Source organism: Ursus arctos, unplaced genomic scaffold (assembly GCF_023065955.2).
Source record: "Ursus arctos isolate Adak ecotype North America unplaced genomic scaffold, UrsArc2.0 scaffold_28, whole genome shotgun sequence".
In the NCBI taxonomy this organism is placed as follows: domain Eukaryota; kingdom Metazoa; phylum Chordata; class Mammalia; order Carnivora; family Ursidae; genus Ursus; species Ursus arctos.
Window position 1 is genome coordinate 27,641,886 of NW_026622963.1, and position 20,885 is coordinate 27,662,770.

The window sequence follows — 20,885 nt, forward strand, 5'->3', positions numbered from 1 at the left end:
CCTCCTGCAAGGTTTTGTCTCCAGCTGGCTCTGGAGAACTCTCTGTGACGTTCCTTCTGCAAGCCCTGTCTCTAAGCAGCTGAGCAATGCCGCAGCCCCGGGAACTCACCAGTCCAGACCCAGAGACTGGGGGAAATACGGACACTGGCCAATCCTCTTCTCCCCCCTTGTCAAAGTTCAAATGCACCTTCAAAGCAGAGGGAACCGCATGGTTAGTTAACCCCTGAATCCCCAGCCTTCCCTCCCAGGAAGGTTATGAAAATTAAAGATAATACACTTAAACCACCTAGAAAAGTGCAAGGCATGAAGTAGATACCCAAAAGAGGTTCATCTCTTTGCATTTCTTTGGGCCATGCAATGGCTAGACAAGCTCCCCCACCACCCCACTCCCCCCACTCAGCTACCAGGCAGAAGTAGCAGAAGAGATAGAGACCAGAGGACCGACCAGGGGAGGAGCATATCAGAAGGAGACTCAGTGACAGACCAGGCAAGGGGAAGGTTGACCATCATGCTAAGGCTTCTAGCCCGGTGACCATGTGGATGGTGACACCATGGACACAGCCAGGACAGAGCCACACCTGCTTTGAGAGCTCTTGGTTCTGGCTTTTGCCGTAACTTCTATGCCACCTCACCTGCCTTCCTCACTCACCAAACTCTGCCCCCCTTATAGCTGCAGCGCTTCCTCCTCCAGGAAGCCTTCCTTCCCATTAGAGAAGGAAACAATATCTCTCTCTCCTTTAGTGTTGCACTTGTCACAGCATTCCAATATCATTGGTTCCAATCCCTCCCTGTTAAGGGGGAACGATGTGCCCCGGTGCCTAGGACAAGAAGACAAGAAGTACTGAAAAAAACCGTGAATGAACGAAATGTACCCATCAGCATTCCAGCAGAAAACAGAATCCAGCCCAGCGGATCAGATAAAGAGACTCTCCCGAGGGAGAGTTTCAGAGGCGCTGGCAGGGTCTAGGGAGCAAACAGGGGTGCCGAGGCACCCAGAGCCAAATACCAAATGCTGGGTTGGGGGGCGCTGTTACCACCTCTGGGCGAGGGGAGGGAAGGCAGGGACAGGAAGGGAGCAGGGGAGGAAGAGATGCTGCCTTTGCCCATTCAAGGGGCAGGAGCAGAAGGGGCAGAGCGCATGCTGGTGCCCTCCTCCCCCTAATCTCCAGCCCTTGGCTCCCATCGGCTGCTGCTGCGGGCTGAGCGGTGCCCCACCCCCCACAAAATGTGTATGCTGAAGTCTTACCCCCAGTAGCTCAGAATGTGACTGTATCTGGAGATGGGGCCAAAAGAGGTCATTAAAGGTAAGTGTGGGCATTAGGGTGGGTCCTAGTGCAACAGGACTGGTGTCCTTATAAGAAGAGGGAAGATGCAGGGAGAAGGAGGCAGCATCCGCAGGCCAACAAGAGAGACCAAGCAGAGGCCAGCTCTGCGGACACCCGGATCTCGGCTCTCCAGAACTGGGAGAGAAAATCCCGGCATGGTCTAAGCCTCCCGGTCAGGGTGAGTTGTTAATAGACCCGAGCAAGCGCCTACGACGACCCAGCTGGAACCCAGCAGACAACACACATGGCTAGACGGTCGTTCGGGGCCGGCCTCCCGGATGCCAGAGCAGAGCAGAGGAGCGCGGAGCACAAACGGGGCCTGGGGCAGGGGACCAAGGAAGAAGAGCCCATACACCACAAACCATGAGTTCCTACTGGATACTGAGCGCGCAGCTCGGAGGAGGCCCTTCTGAGCTCAGAACTCTGCATGACTTTGGAGCTTGGAGCTGCATCGGAGTGAAAAGCCTCCCACCTGAGCCAGGTCGTCCCCTGGCAGAAGGGACACCACGGGTTCTGAGAGCCTCAGTAGACAGGAATAGAGAGATCACAGGAGAAGCAACACGCGCACATGGCTTACCCTGCAAGCCCAGGATGCAAACAGTGGCCGCCGGCAGGTCTCCTTCACAGACTCGGTGAGCTGGTGCTTCCAGAAGCCGTCCCCAAGTGCCGTGAGCAGCACGGCGGTGCTCCCATCACGTCGGACCTTCCCCGTGTCCAACTGTGTGCTGCATTTCACGTACATCACCTCCTTCCGTAATCCCACGATTTCCCAGCAGGAACTGCGCTCGAATTTGCAGGTAAAGAGACTGAAGGAAGCTCTAGAAAGCACCTTGCATGTGCCGGAGAGAATCTGGACTTTGTTCTTAGCACCGGATCCAAAATGCAGATTCCAGGGCCCCAGGAGAGGAACTGTAATTCAGCGGGGCTCCATAACGGTCGGGCCTCGCGGGGGCATGCGTGGGTCCTGGGATCGAGCCCCGTGTTGGGCTCCACGATCAGCACGGAGTCTGCTTAAGATTCTCTCTCTCCTTCTCCCTCTGTCTGTGGGCTCTTGCTTTCTCTAAAATAAATAAACCTTTTTTTAAAAAGTAAAAAATTTTTAAGTAAATATTTAATAACCAAACTGTAAGAGTCTGACATGCTATCTTGTAAGTAAATAATTATTAATTTATATGTCACACACACACTAAAACTAGCAGGACGGGAAGTTAATTTTTGTCCAGTCCCCCCAGGATGAAGTACCGCAGGTGGGGAAGCCGACACCAACTTTCAGAGTCTCTTTTCCTCCCTAATAGTAAGCGGCCATGGAGAGGATGTCTCTCCTCTTCTGCCACCGCGGTAGATTGGATCCTCACACCCTCCCCCTGCCCCTCACCCCGCTCTTGTGCACTCTGTCTCTCAAATAAATAAAATCTTTAAAAATTAATTAACTAATTAATTAAATAAAATCCACTGTCTTCTTCCTGAGTCTGGGCTTCAGCCTTGACCTCCTCCCACCCTCTGAAAATGCTCGGACATCCTTCTGGCTATCCCAGGCTCCTCTAAAACCAGGGTCCTGAATGAACCCCAATAACTTAGCTGGGCCCCAGAGGCCTCACCCCTGCCCCCCCCCCCGGCAGGCTCCCCTTCTCATCACACTAGAGCCCTACCATGGATGGAGACATTGCCCAGAATTACAATGCAGCGCGAAGCTTCTGCTGGCCAAGCCCTATCTACCTCATCGCAAGACTCCTATTGTTTTGTTTTACTGATTCAACTTGTTCAAACCCTGGTATTCCTTGGGGCAACGTTCCTTCCCCCACCATTTCCAGTTCCATCTCATACCATTGGGATGGGACTGACTCCATCTCTCCCCATCTCAACACGGAGACATGCGCAGCCAGCCCCGTAACCAGCAACACAAGGGAGATTCAGTTCCGGGACTTCAACCAGAACTTTCTTCCAAATGATAGTGTTCACTGCGTAAAAGAAACCACAGCTGCTGGTGGCCACTGCGTGAGAAAAGCCTGTGCCCCAGCGGAGTCACACGAAGGAGAGAGGAAAGAGATGGACAGAGACCCATCTTGGCACATTTGAGCATCTGTATCCCATCACGCCTGATGCTGGCCTTGCCCCGGGCTTCTCGGGAATAGGAGCCAATAATGTTACTTTCCTTTCCTTCAACCAGTTTGAGCTGGAAATGAACGCAATCTTCCTACCAGCCGAACTCTCCCTGACCTCACTTAGAGGTCACGTGCCCCTTAGAGCATATGGTGGACAAGCGCCCTTCCTCGCCTGGGCAGCTTTCGAGCTCGGTGTCCCCAGCACCTTACCTACTGGGCCACTGCCCACTGGGGACATCTTCTGCCCGTTCATCCTCCGGGGGCCATTGTCACCTCTGGCCACGCTCCTTTCACAATCAACCATGCCACCACTTCCAGCCCTTCACCCAGTCTTATTTGACTCTGAGGGCTGAAAAGAAAATGAAACAATCACTCCAAAGCAAATAGCAACATTCTTTCAATGTGTGTTTTTTTTTCCTCTGCCTGCTGCTGCACAGTTCCGGCTGCCCGCTCCACCTGTCACTCTGGCAGAAGCATCTGAACCAGAGTTGATGGGGGACATTTAACTGCTGAGAAGAGCTATTGATTGTTGACACGCTGCTGGGTCCAGCCTATCAATAGCTCACCAGTGCCTCCTCCTGAGTGTTTAGCAACTTGCCCCGTTCCCTGTTCCGACAAAACAGGTGCACGCAGTTCCCACCCTGGGAAAGAAACACGAGCTCGCCACATGGCAGTGGGACCGATTTTCTTCGTTTTCATTGCTTGGTTTTGAATGATCTGTGTTCCAAGGGCTCAAGATTGGGCCACCATCATCTCCCAGCTTAGGTATTCACTCAACCCACAAACACCCACTCTGATAGTAAAGACACCGAATTCAGACTCCCGGCCTTCTACCCAGAAACCATGGCCCTGCTTACTTACACAGGTGTCCTTACCTCACCAGCAAGATTTCCATGAGGGTCCAGGGGCTGGCACTTACAATCCCAGGTACAAGGGATTCCGCTGCCTCTCTCAGTGTCGTCAGGGCAACGGGCATGAAAAATGTGAAATGCCAACGCTATTGACCAATGAGGCTCGGTGTCCATTGATCTGTAAGTGCCCCGGACAATCTCCTCCACCACGGAATCCATCTCTGCTCTGAAGCTCTGTTGCCCGGTCTGAAAGTCTGTATTGTGACAAGGTCTTTGAGCCCCAAACCGCAGCTCCCTACTTTTAGGGCATTTTCAGATGACCCGCAGATGCCTCAAACTCTGTCCAAAACCGAACTCACTATCTTCCCCCCGGACCTGCTCACCGGTCCGTGGCTCCTGTTTCACTCTATTGAACCACGCATGAGCTCAAGGCATATTCATGAAAATCATCCTCAACTCTTCCTTTGACCAACTGCCACCGCAGGGCCTGTTGGTGCTAAATGCTTGACATCTCGCTGCCACTCTCCATCCCCACAGCTGGGCCAGAGCCACAGCCTTCCAACTCGTCCCTCATTTCCTCTCCCACCCACCTTTCACCCTCTAGCTGGCGTGATCTTCTCTGCCAGCCCTAACCTGCTAGCATAAACTCTGCTTCCAATCCTGGTGCTCCTGCCGGATAGACCTGCCTACACTTCCCCCAAGACGTTTCATGCCTGCAGGCCCTCATTCAGACAGCCTTCCTCTGGGCCACCTCCCCTGACACCTGTCCCCACCCTCAGTGTTGGTCACTCCATCTTCTGGGTCCCCCATAACTCAAGCCTTCCTCTGACATCGCACTTGCCATGTCCCTTGTGGTCCTTCACTTCTGGGTCAGTTTCATACATCAGGAATGTGAGCTCCATGTTTTGCCCCTGGCTGGATCCCCAGCATCTAAGCAACATTCAGAAAGTCCCTCCCAACTAAGGATCAGAAGAAGAGTTTTTGCCTTATCAATGATGTTGCCCTTAGTCTTAGGGTGGCCCTCCACCTGACCTCAAAATGCCTCGGGTCTTGGGGCACGGACCCCTGTGGACAAGGATCCTTGGGACAGTTCAGATTGCTGGGCTGAAGGAAGATGTCCCAAAGCTTACAGCAGGGAAGCCTGCCCTTTGGGGGGAAGAGAAAATGGTGCAAGCCCCTTCCCTACCCCCAGCGAGCCCAGTGTACCCCTGGAAAACTCCTCCTGTCCCCATGCATTCTCTCTGGTCACCTAGGAACACTGCTTGGTATTTATGAGTGTAGGGAATGCTGCTAGTAAGGTCTTTTTCCTTCTATTAAAACATTTTATGGTTTAATGCTTGCTGTTCTTTTCAAATGCAGAAGTGTTCATGGCTCTTTCCCCTGAAGACCTGTCTTCATTCCTAGAGAATCACTTCACCCGGAAGTAACCTACAGGTTCAAAATCCCCAGCCTGACCTCTGAAAAAGCCACCAGGATGTGGCCCTCAGAACCCAGGAGTCCCGGGGCGCCTGGGTGGCACAGCGGTTAAAGCGTCTGCCTTCGGCTCAGGGCGTGATCCCGGTGTTCCGGGGTCGAGCCCCACATCAGGCTCCTCCGCTATGAGCCTGCTTCTTCCTCTCCCACTCCCCCTGCTTGTGTTCCCTCTCTCGCTGGCTGTCTATGTCTGTCAAATAAATAAATAAATAAAATCTTTAAAAAAAAAAAAAAAAAAAAAAAAGAACCCAGGAGTCCCAACTCACAAAACAGCTCAGCTCCCAGGCGAAAATGAGGGAAGAGATGAAGAGAAAGAATCCACACTTTTCAACAAATTCCAAAATACCAAGTGGTATTTTATCAAAAGGCATCATAAAACACACATACTTTGAACTGCTATTCTTAAATGAGGGCATTCATCACGGAAGTCTGCACACCACCACCGGCCTTTGCTCAAAACACAGGAATCCCAAGGCCCGCAGTGAATTTGGAGTCAGATGGTCAGACAGAGCAGCAGGGAGGCTGAGGCAGGCGTGGAACCAGTCCATCAGTCAATCGACAGCTACTAAGCTCCTACTACAGGGCAGGCCCTACAGGCTCAGCATCGCAGGGGACAGAAGAGTCCCTGCCTTTATTCTGCTGAGAAGTGGCAGACAGTGGGCAAGGCTGAGAAGTGCCTTCAAGCCAAGAGGAGTCTAGATTTCATTCTAGGGGCAACTAGAGGTCATCAGGGGCTCTTAAGCTAGAAAGAGACATTCTCTGGTTATCCTTTTTTTTTTTTAAGATTTTTATTTATTTATTTGAGAGAGAGCGCACAAGTGAGGAAAGAGGCAGAGGGAGAGAGAGAAGCAGATTCCCCGCGGAGCAGGGAGCCTGACTCAGAGCTTGATCCCAGGACCCCAACACCATGACCTGAGCCGAAGGCAGACGCTTAACTGACTGAGCACCCAGGTGTCCCTGGTCTATACTTTAAATGGGCCATCGGGCAGTTCGGGGAAGAATGGATGGCTGGAGGACAGCAGAAGCAAGATCAGGGAAGAAGTCTTACAGATTCAGCAACTGAGGAAGTTAGTCTGGAGGGGGTGGCTCTGGACATGAGAGGGGACAATCAGAGTCTTCTGTTGGACGTGTTAAGTTTGAGACGTCAGCGTAGTGATGTCAAGGAAGCAATTGGGACACACGAGTGTGTGTTGTGTGCTACGATCTGTGTTGTCTACAAGGGGGGAGGTTGAAAATTACCTGGTTAAGTCCTGATTCCTTACGCTCAGAGCCGGGCATAAGATCATCACTCGGTGTAAGGGACTGGTCCCCACCATGGGGGATGGGGCAGGAGAAGGGGAGGGGCAGGATGAAGGGGAGACGATGCTGCTGCTGAAACTAATGATAAATATTGATCGTTTCAAAAATAAAATAAATGCCTGCACGCGCACGGTCTGGGACTGAAATCCAACTTAACAAGTGACGAGACGATGATGAGGGAGGAGTGCGGTAAAACCGGCTGAGATTTGGCCACGACAAGGAATGAAGTGTGGATTCCTGCCCCCCTGCCCCGCCCCCTGCCCACGAACACTATGCAAAGTATAACAAGCCAGCTGCCGAAGACCAGATACTGCATAAGCCCATTTACATGAAATAATTGAAACGTCTACAATAGATAAATCCACAGAGCCAGAAGGTGGATTCGTGGCTACCTGGGGCTGTGCGGGAGGGGGAGTTTGGAGGGGGGGCAGGATGACGAAGGGGTCCAGGGCGTGTTCTGAGGGGGGTGAAAATGTTCTAGAATTGTTGGTGGTGATGGTTGCAGCTTTGGGAATTCACGAAACATCATTGAATTGTATCCTTTGCAGGGTAAAGAATATGGTGTGCGAGTTACATCTCACGAAAGTGGTCATACGCATTTTTAAGCGCCCTGAGGCTCTTTCTCTTGGTGCACCGGAGGGGGGGAGGGGGGAGTATAGATCCTGATTAGTTCTAAGGGATTCTAGATGAAATGCCAACTATTAATTCAATTACTGAAGTAAGAGCGGCTCCTCTGTCACAGGAGAGCAGAGGCTAATCAAGAAATCCGGCTCTCAGAAACTACTCGCAGAGCTCCTTCTATTCCTAGACTCACCCGGGGGGGCACGAGGAACGTCACGGCTGGTTGTTGGGGAGATGGGATAAAATGAAGTCCATGTTTTGTAAGAAGCGTCATTCCTGTCAATTCTGGCGGTTGCAATGTGTGCAAAACCAGAACTCTCCCCGTCGGGTGTGAAGGAGGCCCCATGCTTGGCGGGGCTGGGGGGCAGAGCCAGAGGGACGCAGCCTGCCCTGCTGGAGACGTGCTGGACGGACACACGGGGAAGGGGGGGAGCAGAGGGGGGTCCCTTGCTGGCTGTGGAGGGAGAAGACGCGTACCTTGCAACTCATGACCCTGTGGGCCACGAGAAAGCAGACTTGCTGGCTGTTTAAACAGAATTCTACTTACACTTTCTGTTCTCACACTTAGCTTCCCCCTCATCCAGGGGGTACTCAAACGTGCGTGTGCCTCAGAATCTTCTGGAGGGTTTGTTAGAACACAGCTTACCGGGCCCCACCGCAGAGTTTCTGCCTCAGGAGGTCTGGGGCGGGGCTCCAGGATTTACATCTGGCCTCACTAGGGCCGGGTGATACTGACGCTAAAACGGAACCAGCTAACCCTTGGACCACCTGAGTACCCAGGTGAAGGGAAGCCGCCAGAGGCATCCCAGCGCTGGATGGGAAGATGCCGAGCGCTCTGCAAGAGGCATGTGGTAAGACCACCCTGGAGATGGTCCAGGAGCAGAAAGGGTTAAGAGGGAGGCGTTGTGTCCCTAGATGACCAGCTGGGCCCTCTGTGCTGTGGAGATTGGATTCTGGGCTTCTTGCTTATTGATTGCTATCAGTCAAGGTACCCCTGTAACAAATTGCCTTGAATTATTGAAACGGTAACAGGCACAGCTGGGTAAATAATGCACCGGGTGGGGCAAGTCTATATTCATGAAGAGGTTGCCCACACGGCATGGCTCCCACCGGGTCTGACTCACACTGATTTGTTCCCACCGACCTGATGTATTTCTCCGCGCTTTGCCCGTCTGCAAATGTGCCGTTTGAGGGGATTGAAATCCCTCGTGGATTTCTTACCGGTCTCTGAACACAGGCTTCAAGGTGTCGCTGCACGTATCCGTGGAGGGGTCACACAGACATCCCCGGTGTCTTCAAGCTGCTTCACAGTGTGGATGTTAAGTGTGTCCTATCTCCTGATGATAATATCAACTCGCCACTAGAAACCAGTGACTCTCAATTACAGGAGGCATTAGAGAGGCAGACCAGTGAATTCGAACCTGAGAAGTCTTTGCTTCCAAAGTGCAAATTTTATGTTTTTGCCTAGCTTTATGGAGCTGTAATTGACAAATGGAATGATATAAAGTGTACAACGTGATGATTTTTTTTTAAGATTTTATTTATTTATTTGACAGAGAGACAGCCAGCGAGGGAGGGAACACAAGCAGGGGGAGTGGGAGAGGGAGAAGCAGGCTCCCAGCAGACCAGGGAGCCCGATGCGGGGCTCGATCCCAGCACCCTGGGATCATGCCCTGAGCCGAAGGCAGACGCTTCACGACTGAGCCACCCAGGTGCCCCTACAACGTGATGATTTGTCACGCGTATGGATTGTGAAATGATCACCACAATAAAGTCAGTGAACACATCCGTCACCTCAAATAGTCGTGGGTGTGTGTGTGTGTGTGTGTGTGTGTGTGTGCACGCTGAAAGCAGTTAAGATCCACTCTCAAAACAACACTACATATGTGTTGTTTTTAGCCACTAGGTTTTGGGCAATTTGTAACAGCAATGATAGGAAACTAATAAAGCAACAAAATAAAGGATGTTCTGATTAAAAAAAAAAGATCTGCTCTCAAAACAAATTTCAAGTATATAGTACAAAATTGTCAACTCTGGTCACCAGTACATTGGGATTTTTGCCCTGGTGAAAGAAGCATTTGGAAAAAACACTGTTTTCTTAAAGAAACTTCCCCTGTAATGAGATACGGCAGGGACGGGTCTTGGTAGGGCTGACGAAGGTTAAGATAGGCTCCTTAGAAAGCATCATGAGATGGAACATGTGAATCACCATGGCAACCAAGCCATGTTTTTATTGTATCATAGGTTTGCTAATTATCCTAAAAAGGTAAGAAAGCCCACTGCCTCAGGGGAGATCACGGTGAGTGGTGATGAGTAAGCCAGCAAGCAAAAAGAGGAACAGGGCAGCTAGAGAGTTTCCATCTCTTTTGGACCCGCCAAGCGGCGGTGATATACGGGGCTGGGCGGTACAGTATCTCACTGTCCCATTGGTGGCAGGACCGTGGGGATCAGCTGTGGACTAATGCCCGGTTTTTCCAGCCTCTGAGGCTGGCTGCTGCCTCTCTGATGTTTCCAATACCCAGAGAACCTCCCAGACTGTGGGGCAGCAGGCCAGTGGGGGCGGCGGTGCGACTGTGCTGGTGGGGAAGTCAGCCTGGCCCTGACTGCACGCGCCCTACAGGTGAGAGGTCGCACCAGGACACAAAGACAGAGATGGAGGGTACAGACCCATCCTGGGCACCTGCCCTGGGAACTCTCACCCACCTTAGTTCATTGGATGCTCTCTTAAAGCCTGGGCCAGACAAAATTGAACACTTGCTGAATGCCAGTGATGTGCCCACCACTGGCCCCTTTCCTTTTTAATTCTGAGCATCGGGGGATAGGAAGTAAGTCAAAGGACAATCCTCGAGGTAGACACAGGTTGGATTTAACATACATGGACTCGCTGTGCTTAATTCAGACCTTTTTATCTTCTAAACACACATCTCTGATAGAATTTCTGTAACTTCTGAAACACTTACCTGTAGTTGAGTAAATCCTTCCATGTCTCCCTGCTTTTACTCTTCTAAATATCAATCCATGAAAAAACAAATAATGTTGTGTTTTAAATTTTACATAACTGGTATCAAGTCATATTTATATTCTGCCACTTGATGTTCTCATTTGACATTGAGTGTTCAAGAACTGTGGGTATTGACAGTATAGACCAAGAAGTGAGTTCAGCAACACTGCTGAGTTGATGCCATGCATACAAGGAATACAAGGCTGTTGCAAGGAATGGAGTCAGTATGTATTTTTCAGGCTTAAGACTTTGAGACCTAGAATAGAGTCAGCCCATGGGAATTGGCCATGTGGGCCTGAGAACATGTATTGTCTCTGTTTATGGAATTCTATCTTATATCTATTAGACTGAGCGTGTAAGTGACATATACTTACTACTGTGTATCTATTTAATCTGGTTTCTAAAGACTTGTGTTTAATATTATAGTAACAGGAGTTGACCTGTGTCAGTGATTCTGATTATCAGAACTTTTTTTAAAGATTTTATTTACTTATTTGACACAGAGAGAGAGAGAGCACAAGCAGGCAGAGGGGCAGGCAGAGAGAGGGGGAGACAAAGTCTCCCCACTGAGCAGGGAGCCTGATGCGGGGCTCCATCCCAGGACCCCGGGATCATGACCTGAGCCAAAGGCAGACGCTTAACCGGCGGAGCCACCCAGGCGCCCCGATTATCACACCTCTTTAGAAACATGTATGATAGGAATCTTACAGATGAAGAAACGTGAAGTTCAATGCCAGAAAGTGACAGACTCAGGGTTGGAAACTGTCTGCTTTCAAAGGCGAGTGTTCCCCCACAAGTCCACGTCTGCAACTGAAGAAATGATCCAGCCCCCTGGGCAAAGAGACGCAATTTGGCCTACATTTAAATCCAGGTCTACGAGGCTCTGAAATGGTAACTCTTGACCTCGAAACTATCGTACGAAATCTAGCGAACAAAAGTCTGGCCTCCCTGGATGTCACCCTGCTCTTCTGTACCTGGCATTTAAGTTGACCTTATCGGCTGACATTGGACTGATCCCCCTGACTTTCCCCCATGTGGGCTACCTCCCGTGGAGGTCCCTATAAGTACCAGGTCGTCCAGGCCTCACACCCACCCTCTCCCACCTGTCAGGGCCCCCTGACTGACGGCAGGCCAGCAAGAGCAGGTCCATAAAGTCACAACCAAAGCCCAATCCAAAGTGTCTTCCCGTTATGTCTGCGTTTCCTGCCCATTAGAATGGGAATTGAAAAGGCAGATTCACCATGACATTAACATGGCTGAGGCATCAAGGCCTCTCCCTTGCAAGGCCCCTGTACTTAATTCTGTATTCATAATTTTGTTTTCTCAAAAAGGACTCCAAAAATTATAAGAACTTCAGGCCACCCAAAACCTGGATCCACCCCTATGGAAATGACTTCTCTTGGAGATCTCCTGGTCAAGTAGTGAGGCATTCTTGGGAAATGCACAGGTCATAATCTCAGGATTAAAGCTTAGATCAGAGGCACAGGCCGAGGCCTCCCTAGGCCCGGTCTCCTTCCATTTGTGCGTCAGGCTGGGTGCCTTCTCCAACCCCACGGGACATGCTGGCCTTCGTCAGCCCTGTCCCACCGTGGCCTTCAAGCCAAGGGAAGGCCACAGCTCCCAGCTCAGCAATCCGCCTGGGCCCCGCCCTGCTCCAGCTGTGTCCGCTGGGCTCTTGGGGAAGGGCCAGCCCGAGCCAGATGATCTGACATGATGAAAAGGGAAATTCTCCGCATTCCTTCTGCGGCAGATATTTGCCAAATGCAATGCAGTGAGGAGAAGCAGGCTGGGGTTTTCTTGGGCAGCCAAATGCATCTTCAACCCCAACAGAGTTCAATGTAGCAAAAACTGGGTCACATCTAATTAAGTTGAGTTTCAGGGGGAACTAGTGTCTGCTGTGGACAGAGCAGGGGGCCAGGAAAGGGGAGGCCAAGGGAGGATGCGGGACCAAGCATCGAGATACTCTCCCAACGCACACGGACTTCCAGTTTTGGAAAAATGTCTTCATATTCCCAGAAATGACCCAATGGAACAATCAGATTACATTATTTTCTCCAGCCATCAATGCACAGTGATGGTTCCAGATGGAAAGGGCCAGAATCCTGTTTTTAACTCTGTCTTGACTCTCACACTAACCAATTGCCTGAAGTTTCTCATAAAGGTATTTTCTCCCAAATGCTCATTTTCCTTTCTCACCAAGAACAAAGGCGGTTCGGTGGGGAAAATGTCAGTCTGTCGGTTTGAAGTTCCCAAGCCAGCTTTAGCTGGTCAGTTTCTACCAGGACATCTGGGGGTTCTCCAGAAAGTTGACCAGAGCCCTCTTTCCCCCACAGCTAGTGGGCAACCTGTGGTTCTAGAATTAATCCCTCTTAAAAGCCTATGCATTGCAGTTCTTAGAAGCATTAGATTACCTGGTCACGTTGGCAAAGTCAAATATTCCTTCAAGATTCAGCTGATCACCTCCTCCATGAAGCCCTATCTGACTGCTTCCCACTTTGAAGCTGAATCATCTCCCCCTTGCCACAAACATCTCCACATAATAGCACTTATGAGTTTATATACCTGTCTACCTCAGTCCTACCGCCCTCACCAGCCTGGAGACCCCACATACATAGGTTTTCGGTATCCTCACCACCCTCTAGAATTCACGATCACCTGTCACTTACTGCCCAGCTAGTCATGGCGATGAGCCTCCCCTCTACAGATAGAGAAGCTGAGACTTGGAAAGACCGTGTCTGCCCAGAGTCCCAGTGCTGGTGAGTGTCAATATCTACACGAACACCCAGATCTTCGGGGTCGAGTGTCCCTTTCACTGCTCTGGGGCTACAGGTAACAAGGCTTTAAGGACACGAAGATATTGGGAGGGTGAAAATCTAAAATATAGCTTCCCTGCCTTCAAACAGAAGATGAGATCATAAATTATGAGCAGAAGTGCCGAAAACACAACACAATCACAAATAAAAATGCCTACAAAGGCCAGGCAGGGCGTGTGATGGTTAAAGTAGGCCAGGGAGGGACTGGGAGCCACCTGGAAGGGTGTGTTCCCCGAAAGGGCACATCCTTTATTCAGAGCTGACACATTGCTACTACACAGGAACACGGGCCCAGAATTACTAATTTTATTTTTATAGTTGGAAATCTCAACTTTAATATAAAACCTCTACCATTTTTCATGTTGGCAGCTCATAAACATTTAAAAAAAGAAACAGAGGGCCAGATACATCTGCGAGCTGTATGTGGCCAACGGTTCATGAGTTTGCAACCTCTGACACAGACCCAGTCCCTGGACTTCGGATTAACTAAGGCAAATGAATCTACCTCAGCTCGAGCACCCCCTGCCCCAAGGCCAATTCACATGGCGCCATCTTGCCTTGGAGAAGACAGGTGAAACACCAGGTTCCCTAGCGTGCTTCCTGCATCGCATGGATGGCTACCTCTCTCAGAGAACCAGAGTTTCTGAGGATTCGAACACACAGATGGTGGCCTTCGGCAGCCAGGCTCCCCACTTCAACTTAACCTCTTGCCCTTCCATCCTACCTGCGTCCTCAGGCTCATAGTAGCATAACCTTATGATTTTGATCAAGCCGTGGGCCCTACAGATCAGTCAGCCTTCCAGAACGAGACTGTTTTTTTAGTTTGTGTCCAATTTGGCATTTCTTTTGCTTCCATCAGAATGTCTACAACTTTCTATTAGGATCCCTTGAGATGATTCGTCATAGAACCCCACATGGTATTTACAGGATCGCGAACATTCCATAAATGCGAAGTGGAAGGACAAATGGCCTCCCTAACCGTCAACGCTCTCTCTTCTTGCCTCTCTGCAGGCGTTTTCATCTTCGGCCAGCTGCCAGGTCAGGTTTCCACAGGCTGATTGGCCTCTGCTAGTCCTACCATCGCTGAGTGCCTGCCATGCACCAGTCATACTCCTCATAGAACCTTCACAACAGTCCTCTAAGACAGGTCCCAGCCTGTCCCCTACTACAGATGAGAAGAGCAAGGCCCAGAGAAGGGGAAAACACTCAAACGGTAAAGCCAAGAGTTGGACCCCCGTCAGAGCAATCCCAGAGTCCACCCCCAATGACACTTGTTGTACCACCGCCCCGGGTGACGTGATTATCCCCATGTTACAGATGGCAAAAGAGGCCCAAGAGGTTACAGACTTCCTAAACGTCACCCCCCCCCCAATCTCTAAAAAAGCAGAGTTCACGATTACAACAGGTCAACATAAGCTCAGACCCAAGGAACAGTTCTAGATCCACTTCTAAATTTTAGTACAGGCTTCGTTGAAATGAAAAAAAAAAAGATTATAATAAACAGAAGAAAAAAAAGTTTAATGCTGGCTTTGCTCTAATCCCTGCGACTCATGCCTTTAATTAAAAAGCTACAAAAAGGTACACATGAGTTTAACATGTTGGCTCTTCCCTTCATTGGCGAGTCTGATTTCTTCTCTCTTTACAAGTACGCACTTGCCTCACGGCCTCTCGCTACTCAATGTGTGGTCCGTGGACCAGCAGCAGCAGCACCTGGGGGTTTCCCAGGAACACGGGGTCTCAGGCCCCAGCCAGACTCGCTGCATCAGAGTCTGCACATTAACAAAATTGCCAGGTGACCTACATGCACGGGAAAGTTTGAGAACTGGGCTACGTGACCCCAAGAAATGCCAAATATCAGCCATTTTGTGAATAATTATCTTCTTAAAAAAAAAGATTGGGACACCCAGGTGGCTCAGTCGGTTAAGTGTCTGCCTTCAGCTCAGGTCATGATCTCAGAGCCCTGGGGTCGAGCCCTGCATCAGGCTCTCTGCTCTGCGGGGAGTCTGCTTCTCCCTCTGCCTCGTGCTCTCTCTCTCTCTCCCTCTCTCTCTCAAATAAATAAATAAATAAATCTTAAGGGGGGGGGATAAAAAAGACGACATTGACTAGTGAGTGCTAGTTTTTAAATACAAAAAAATCTACCCAGCTTCACAGCTCCCAAGCAAGAACAGCCTGAGGGGACCACAGTGAAATGTCTCAGAAACCTCAGTTTGCAGGTGAGTGAGCACACTTTTGGGGGCCCCCGAATTCCACCCGAGTCCTCAGCTCCCCTGCAGCCAGCCCTTAGCGTCGTCTGCCACGGCTACTCGGCCTCCTCACCCAACACTCCCACTGACCCTTCTGCAAGTGTCTCGGTCTGTTTTTCACAGAGCGGCGGGGTGTCGTGGCTTTCCAGCTCTGTGCTGAATGACTAGAGAAAAACTGATCTTTTGCCACATGGAAAAACGCACCCAAAAATGAAGTAATAGGGGACTAGCCATGAACCTTAGGGGCCGTCCATAAAGCAAGCCTAGGATGGGTTTGAGAATGTCCTTATAAAGCCATATGGTGATTCCTTGGTGGCCGAGCTGTGGGTGGTATGGTGCTGAGACCAGAATCGTGGAATCCCGGGTTATAGGAAGGTCGGAACTACTTTGGTCACCGGCCAAATCTACAATTAGTCCTTGGGGGAGATGCATGGAAGGGACCCTTGGCTGGAAGAAGGACCCAAGCCCGGGAAAGCCAGAAGCCTTCCCCAGAAGGCGGTGCCCAGCTTTTCCTAGGGCCCTGCTGGAATGTCATTACCCTGTTCACACTGTACAGATGGGAATTTAATAATTGATTAGGGACTAGCTCACCCCAGAGCCCGGGCAGGGGGTTTATACAAATCAACTGAGATGTGGCAAAGGGCTGAATATTTCATAGTGTGTTTAATTTGCAAATGCTGCCCACTGAGAAAGCTTCGGCAGGAAACCTATCAACATAATTATTATTACTCCTGCAAAACTACTTGAGTTTCCATCAGACCTCCTTCCTTTTGATTGTTTTCGCCAAACACTTCTTCCAAGACATGTAATGTTTTTTTTAAATGGGAGAGGGGCAGAAAGAGCTGAAATGTGAAAGAATGTTTATTAGGAATGAAATGAACCTGTTCAGATAAAATAAAAACTAGCCTAAACCCTACATTTATTCAGCCTGCAGCTCTTTTTAACACAAAAACAGCTCCGTCCTGGTCATTTGCTCTCCCGTGCATTCTGAGTGAGGAAGCTGGACACCAAAAGAATCCCAGGCATTACTTTGTGTGTTCCACACATGATTTCATGCATTCATTAAGCTACCCACTGATTCTGAGCACCCTTGATATCCTTCCTATAAATTCTCTTCCCCTTACATAAGCCAGAGTAATTCTCTACTGTCTCTGCAACAAGAACCCTAACTGCTCTCGCTGGTGTGGAGAATAAGGGCTAGAGGATCCCACATGCTCGGGCTTCTAGCTAATTCCATCTGTTCCACCACTACCACCATCACAGGTTAAAAACTCAATCATCTAGAACAGGGCCAGCAACCTTTTTCTGGGAAAGATCAAATAATAAATACATTAGACTTTGCAGTGCATATGGTCTCTGTTGGAATTTCTCAACCCTGCTGTCTTAGGGGAATGCGGCCACAGACAGTATGTAAACAAATGAACATGGCTGTGTTTCAATAAAACTTTATTTACAAAAACAGATGGCAGGCCCGATCTGGCTGCCAGCCAAACTTTCTAGTACTTGACGTTCTGCTATAGCATTTCTTAAGACTTCATTCAATTTTATTCTTTTAAAAAATAATAATAATAAAAGAGGCTCTGGGAGCAGCTATAGCAGCCAACACACTTTCCTTGGGGACTGAAGATGGCGCCAGGAAGTGAGTTTTCAGAGGGAAACGGCTGGCGTTCACCCCCATCACTGGAAATCCTCTTCTTTCTGAACAGGTGGTATTATGTTACCTGTTTCTTGCGGGAACTCTTCATATTTCTGTATGAAGCTCTCCTGCTACCATATCCAACAGCCAATCTAGTGATAGATGTGGTGATGCTTCTCCTTTACCTTGGAGTTGAAGGAATTTGACTATTTTTTGGTACAAAGGGAAACCTCTGCCAACAAAAGATGCCACTTGGTGTTAATATGGTCTTGACCTTCCCATCTGCCAGGATGACCTCCTATTATCTGCCACTGCAGACCTACGTGCTCCGCCTGGAAGCCATCAGGAACGGCATCTACTCTTCTTCTGTGGCTCAGAGCTGCTGCTTGAGGTCCTCACCCTGACGGCTTTCTCCAGTATGGACTGGATTGGAAGTACGAAAATTTCAGCCAGCAGCCCTTCGTGGGCTGAGACCACAGATACTTCCGGTCTTTGACCACACCAGTGAGAATTGGTGGGTCAGGTTGTCCTAGGAAAGGTTGCCACTTTTCCTCAGCACAGACATTTGGGCAACAAACTGAGCATAAGTCCACAGGGCAACATCTTCTGAACCAGGACCATCAGCCTTCAGCCTGAGAGACTGTCCCACACTCCAATGTCGGGAGGAGCAAGGCTGTCCCTTCCTGGCCCTTCTCAGAAGCAGTTCCCTGCTGCCCTCAGGTTCTCTTTGATCTTCGTGGCCAGAACATCTTGTCCGGACCATGTAGGCTCCTTGGGCTTTTGGAGCCGTGTACTTGCTGAATGCTGTGTACCACAGTTGTCCCCTGAGCTCAGAGAGCCTCAGGACACTCTGCCCCCAGAGCAAAGCAAAAGCCTCTCACCTCACTCCTCAGAGACTGAGCTCCAGAACCTTTGTAGTAGCTCCTAGTGTTATTTTTCTGCCCTCCTCATGAAATAAACATTATTTTGTAATAAATGTGCATTTTCTCTCAAAAAAAAAAAAAAGATGGACTTTTCTATGACTTAGAGTATGTGTCTAAGAAGACCTAAGTCTATTAGAGCAAACCAGTGGTTCTCACATTTGGCAATGTCTGGAGACCAGGGTTAGCCTCATGGATATATGTCGCACAGTCGAATGGGGCGCCATAATTAGGAGGGCCCTCAGCCCCACGCTTGATTTAATGCTCTGCTGTCACAGTCTTGAAATTCTTAATACTTTTGTTCAAGAGGCCCCCCATTTGTGTTTTGTACTAGGTCCCCCAGATTGGGTTGCCAGTCCTGCTGGAGACATAGGAAACATGAAAGATTGTCACACGTGGAAAGGTGCCGTCGGCATCCTGGTGGGTCAAGGCCAGGGATGCCGCTCAACATCCCAGAACACATAGATCACCCCTACAACGCAGCAAAATAGTATCCAAACGTCCACAGTGCCAGGATGGAGAAATCCTGGGTCTGACTATGTGAAATGGCCGATATTCTGCCATCTTTGACTGACAAACAAAGTCACATCGTACAGTGCCGCCTTGTGGAACTCTGCTTTACATCTTTATAAGACTTATTTTGTCAAAATATTTACAGAACAGAAGAAAAGTCCTCTCTCAAGCTGTGCATCTCTGACTTCTCTTCCTTCTCCACAAGTAAGTGTCTTTAAACCTGCCCCCAATTCGTATACTCACATCATTATGTGTTTCCTGGTTTTTGTACGAAAGTAATACACATAGTGCCACAAATATTCAAGGTTCTGGAACATTCTAGGTAACAGTGGATCTCCTGCCTGTCCCGTCCCCCGTCCCTTTCCCCTTCTCAGAGCAATCCCGTTTATCAGTTTTTCATCTGTCCCCACAGACATTTTGTAAATGGGGCATTCTGCACCGTGATTACGCTCCCGTTTTCCTTGGGACGTTCCTCATCAGCCCACCTAAAACGTTCCCCAGCAATTCCCTGTGCCTGGTCCATCCTACTTTGCTTCCCATTTTTCTGGGGCCACCTGCTTCAGTAACGAGGACTGCAAACGTTCCAGAGCCTTCTCCTCCAGCAACTCTGCCTCCTGGTACCAACTTATTAGATTCCCTTGCTCCCCCCTCTTTTGAAGTCCTGGCTAAATAAAAAAAAATAGCATTCCATTTTCCATTTCCTAATTTCTCCCCCTCGGTGCTCTTTGTCACAGAATGTATTACTGCTCTATTTAAAGTCTGTTGGGACCCAGCGCCTGTCAACGTTGTTGAACAGAATAAAAAGCTCTTGAGTTTGAGTCGGGCCAAACCTATACATAGACTTGACCCTCATTTCTGTTCCAAGAAGGGCAGGAAAGAGCCTGATGTGGGAGGCTCTAGCTTCCCTCATATTGACTTTGACATGCGGAGTAAAGGAGGGGCCTCCTCTCCCTCTGCGTGTGAGCGTGAGTGTATGTGACCACACGTCTGCTCATAAATTATTAATACCACCTTTGAATCAAAAAGGAAAAAGACAAGCGAAAGCAACCAGAAAAGCATAAGCAGGCAGAGAACACCAGTTCAAGGGAACGATTAATTATTTAGAGGTATTTAACCGCGGTCTTGAGTCAAGGGCAACATGTCTAGTTGGGAGAAGTGAGAAGCCTGCAGGAAAATGTGGCTCCGGCCCCAGCCAGCTGCAGATGGCTGCCGAGAGGACAGCAGGTCCCAGGGAATCTGCCCTACGTTTCCTTCTTGACCTTCCATCTCCCACGGCCGCCATACTTTGTCTCCCAGCAGGAAAGCTGCAGGCTCCTGTTTCCCCTGGCCCTCCAAGGACGTGAGAATGAGGTGCCCCAAGAATGGTAGTCCTGACTGCCTGATGTTGGAGGTGGCAGCTCGGTGACAGAGAGAAGCCTGGGCCCTACCCTTACGGATGGGGGAGTGTGGTCTCAGAAACCCAGACGGGCCTGGCATTCACCTCCCCCAGGCTCTGCTGTCCTCTCGCTCCAAGATGACTGGTGGACAGGATGGGAAAGCAGGATCTGGGGGTGCTGTGGCTTGAAGGAAGGCCCTCCACCAGCTCTCCTGGCTTTCCTTTTTCTGCTTCCCAGTGCAACTACCATTTTGTCCTTCCAGGCACCTATGGGTCTGTCCTGGTTGTGGCCACATTCCTGTCTAAATGAATGCCTTCAGCTGGTGATGCTGGGGAGACAGGTGCAGGGTAAGCTAGGGGCCAAAGAATGAAAAGTAAGGTTTTGGAATCCTGAAGTAGTCTCAATGTTAAGTTCCCAGACTCGTTGCCCTAGAAAAGCCTATGCAGCTTTGGCGGGGGGCGGGGGGGGAGTAATAAAATACATATACTGTAAAGTGTTCCATTTCTACCAAATTTACCAGTGTTAACCATTTCAAAGCATACAGTCAGTGGCATCAAGTGCATTCACACTGTCATGCAATCTTCACCACCATCCGTTTCCAGAACTTTCTCATCATCCCAAACTGTTCCCCATTCTCCCTTCCCCCAGCCCCTGGCAACCACCATCCTTCCTGCCTCTGTGTATTTGACTACTCCAGGCCCCTCATACC

General features: G+C 49.8%; 1 pseudogene; it reads left to right on the top strand.

Moving 5' to 3' along the window:
• The first annotated feature begins 17,537 nt into the window (after positions 1–17,537).
• LOC113263563 (transmembrane protein 216-like) lies at positions 17,538–17,863 on the top strand (annotated as a pseudogene).
• Positions 17,864–20,885: the final 3,022 nt, after the last annotated feature.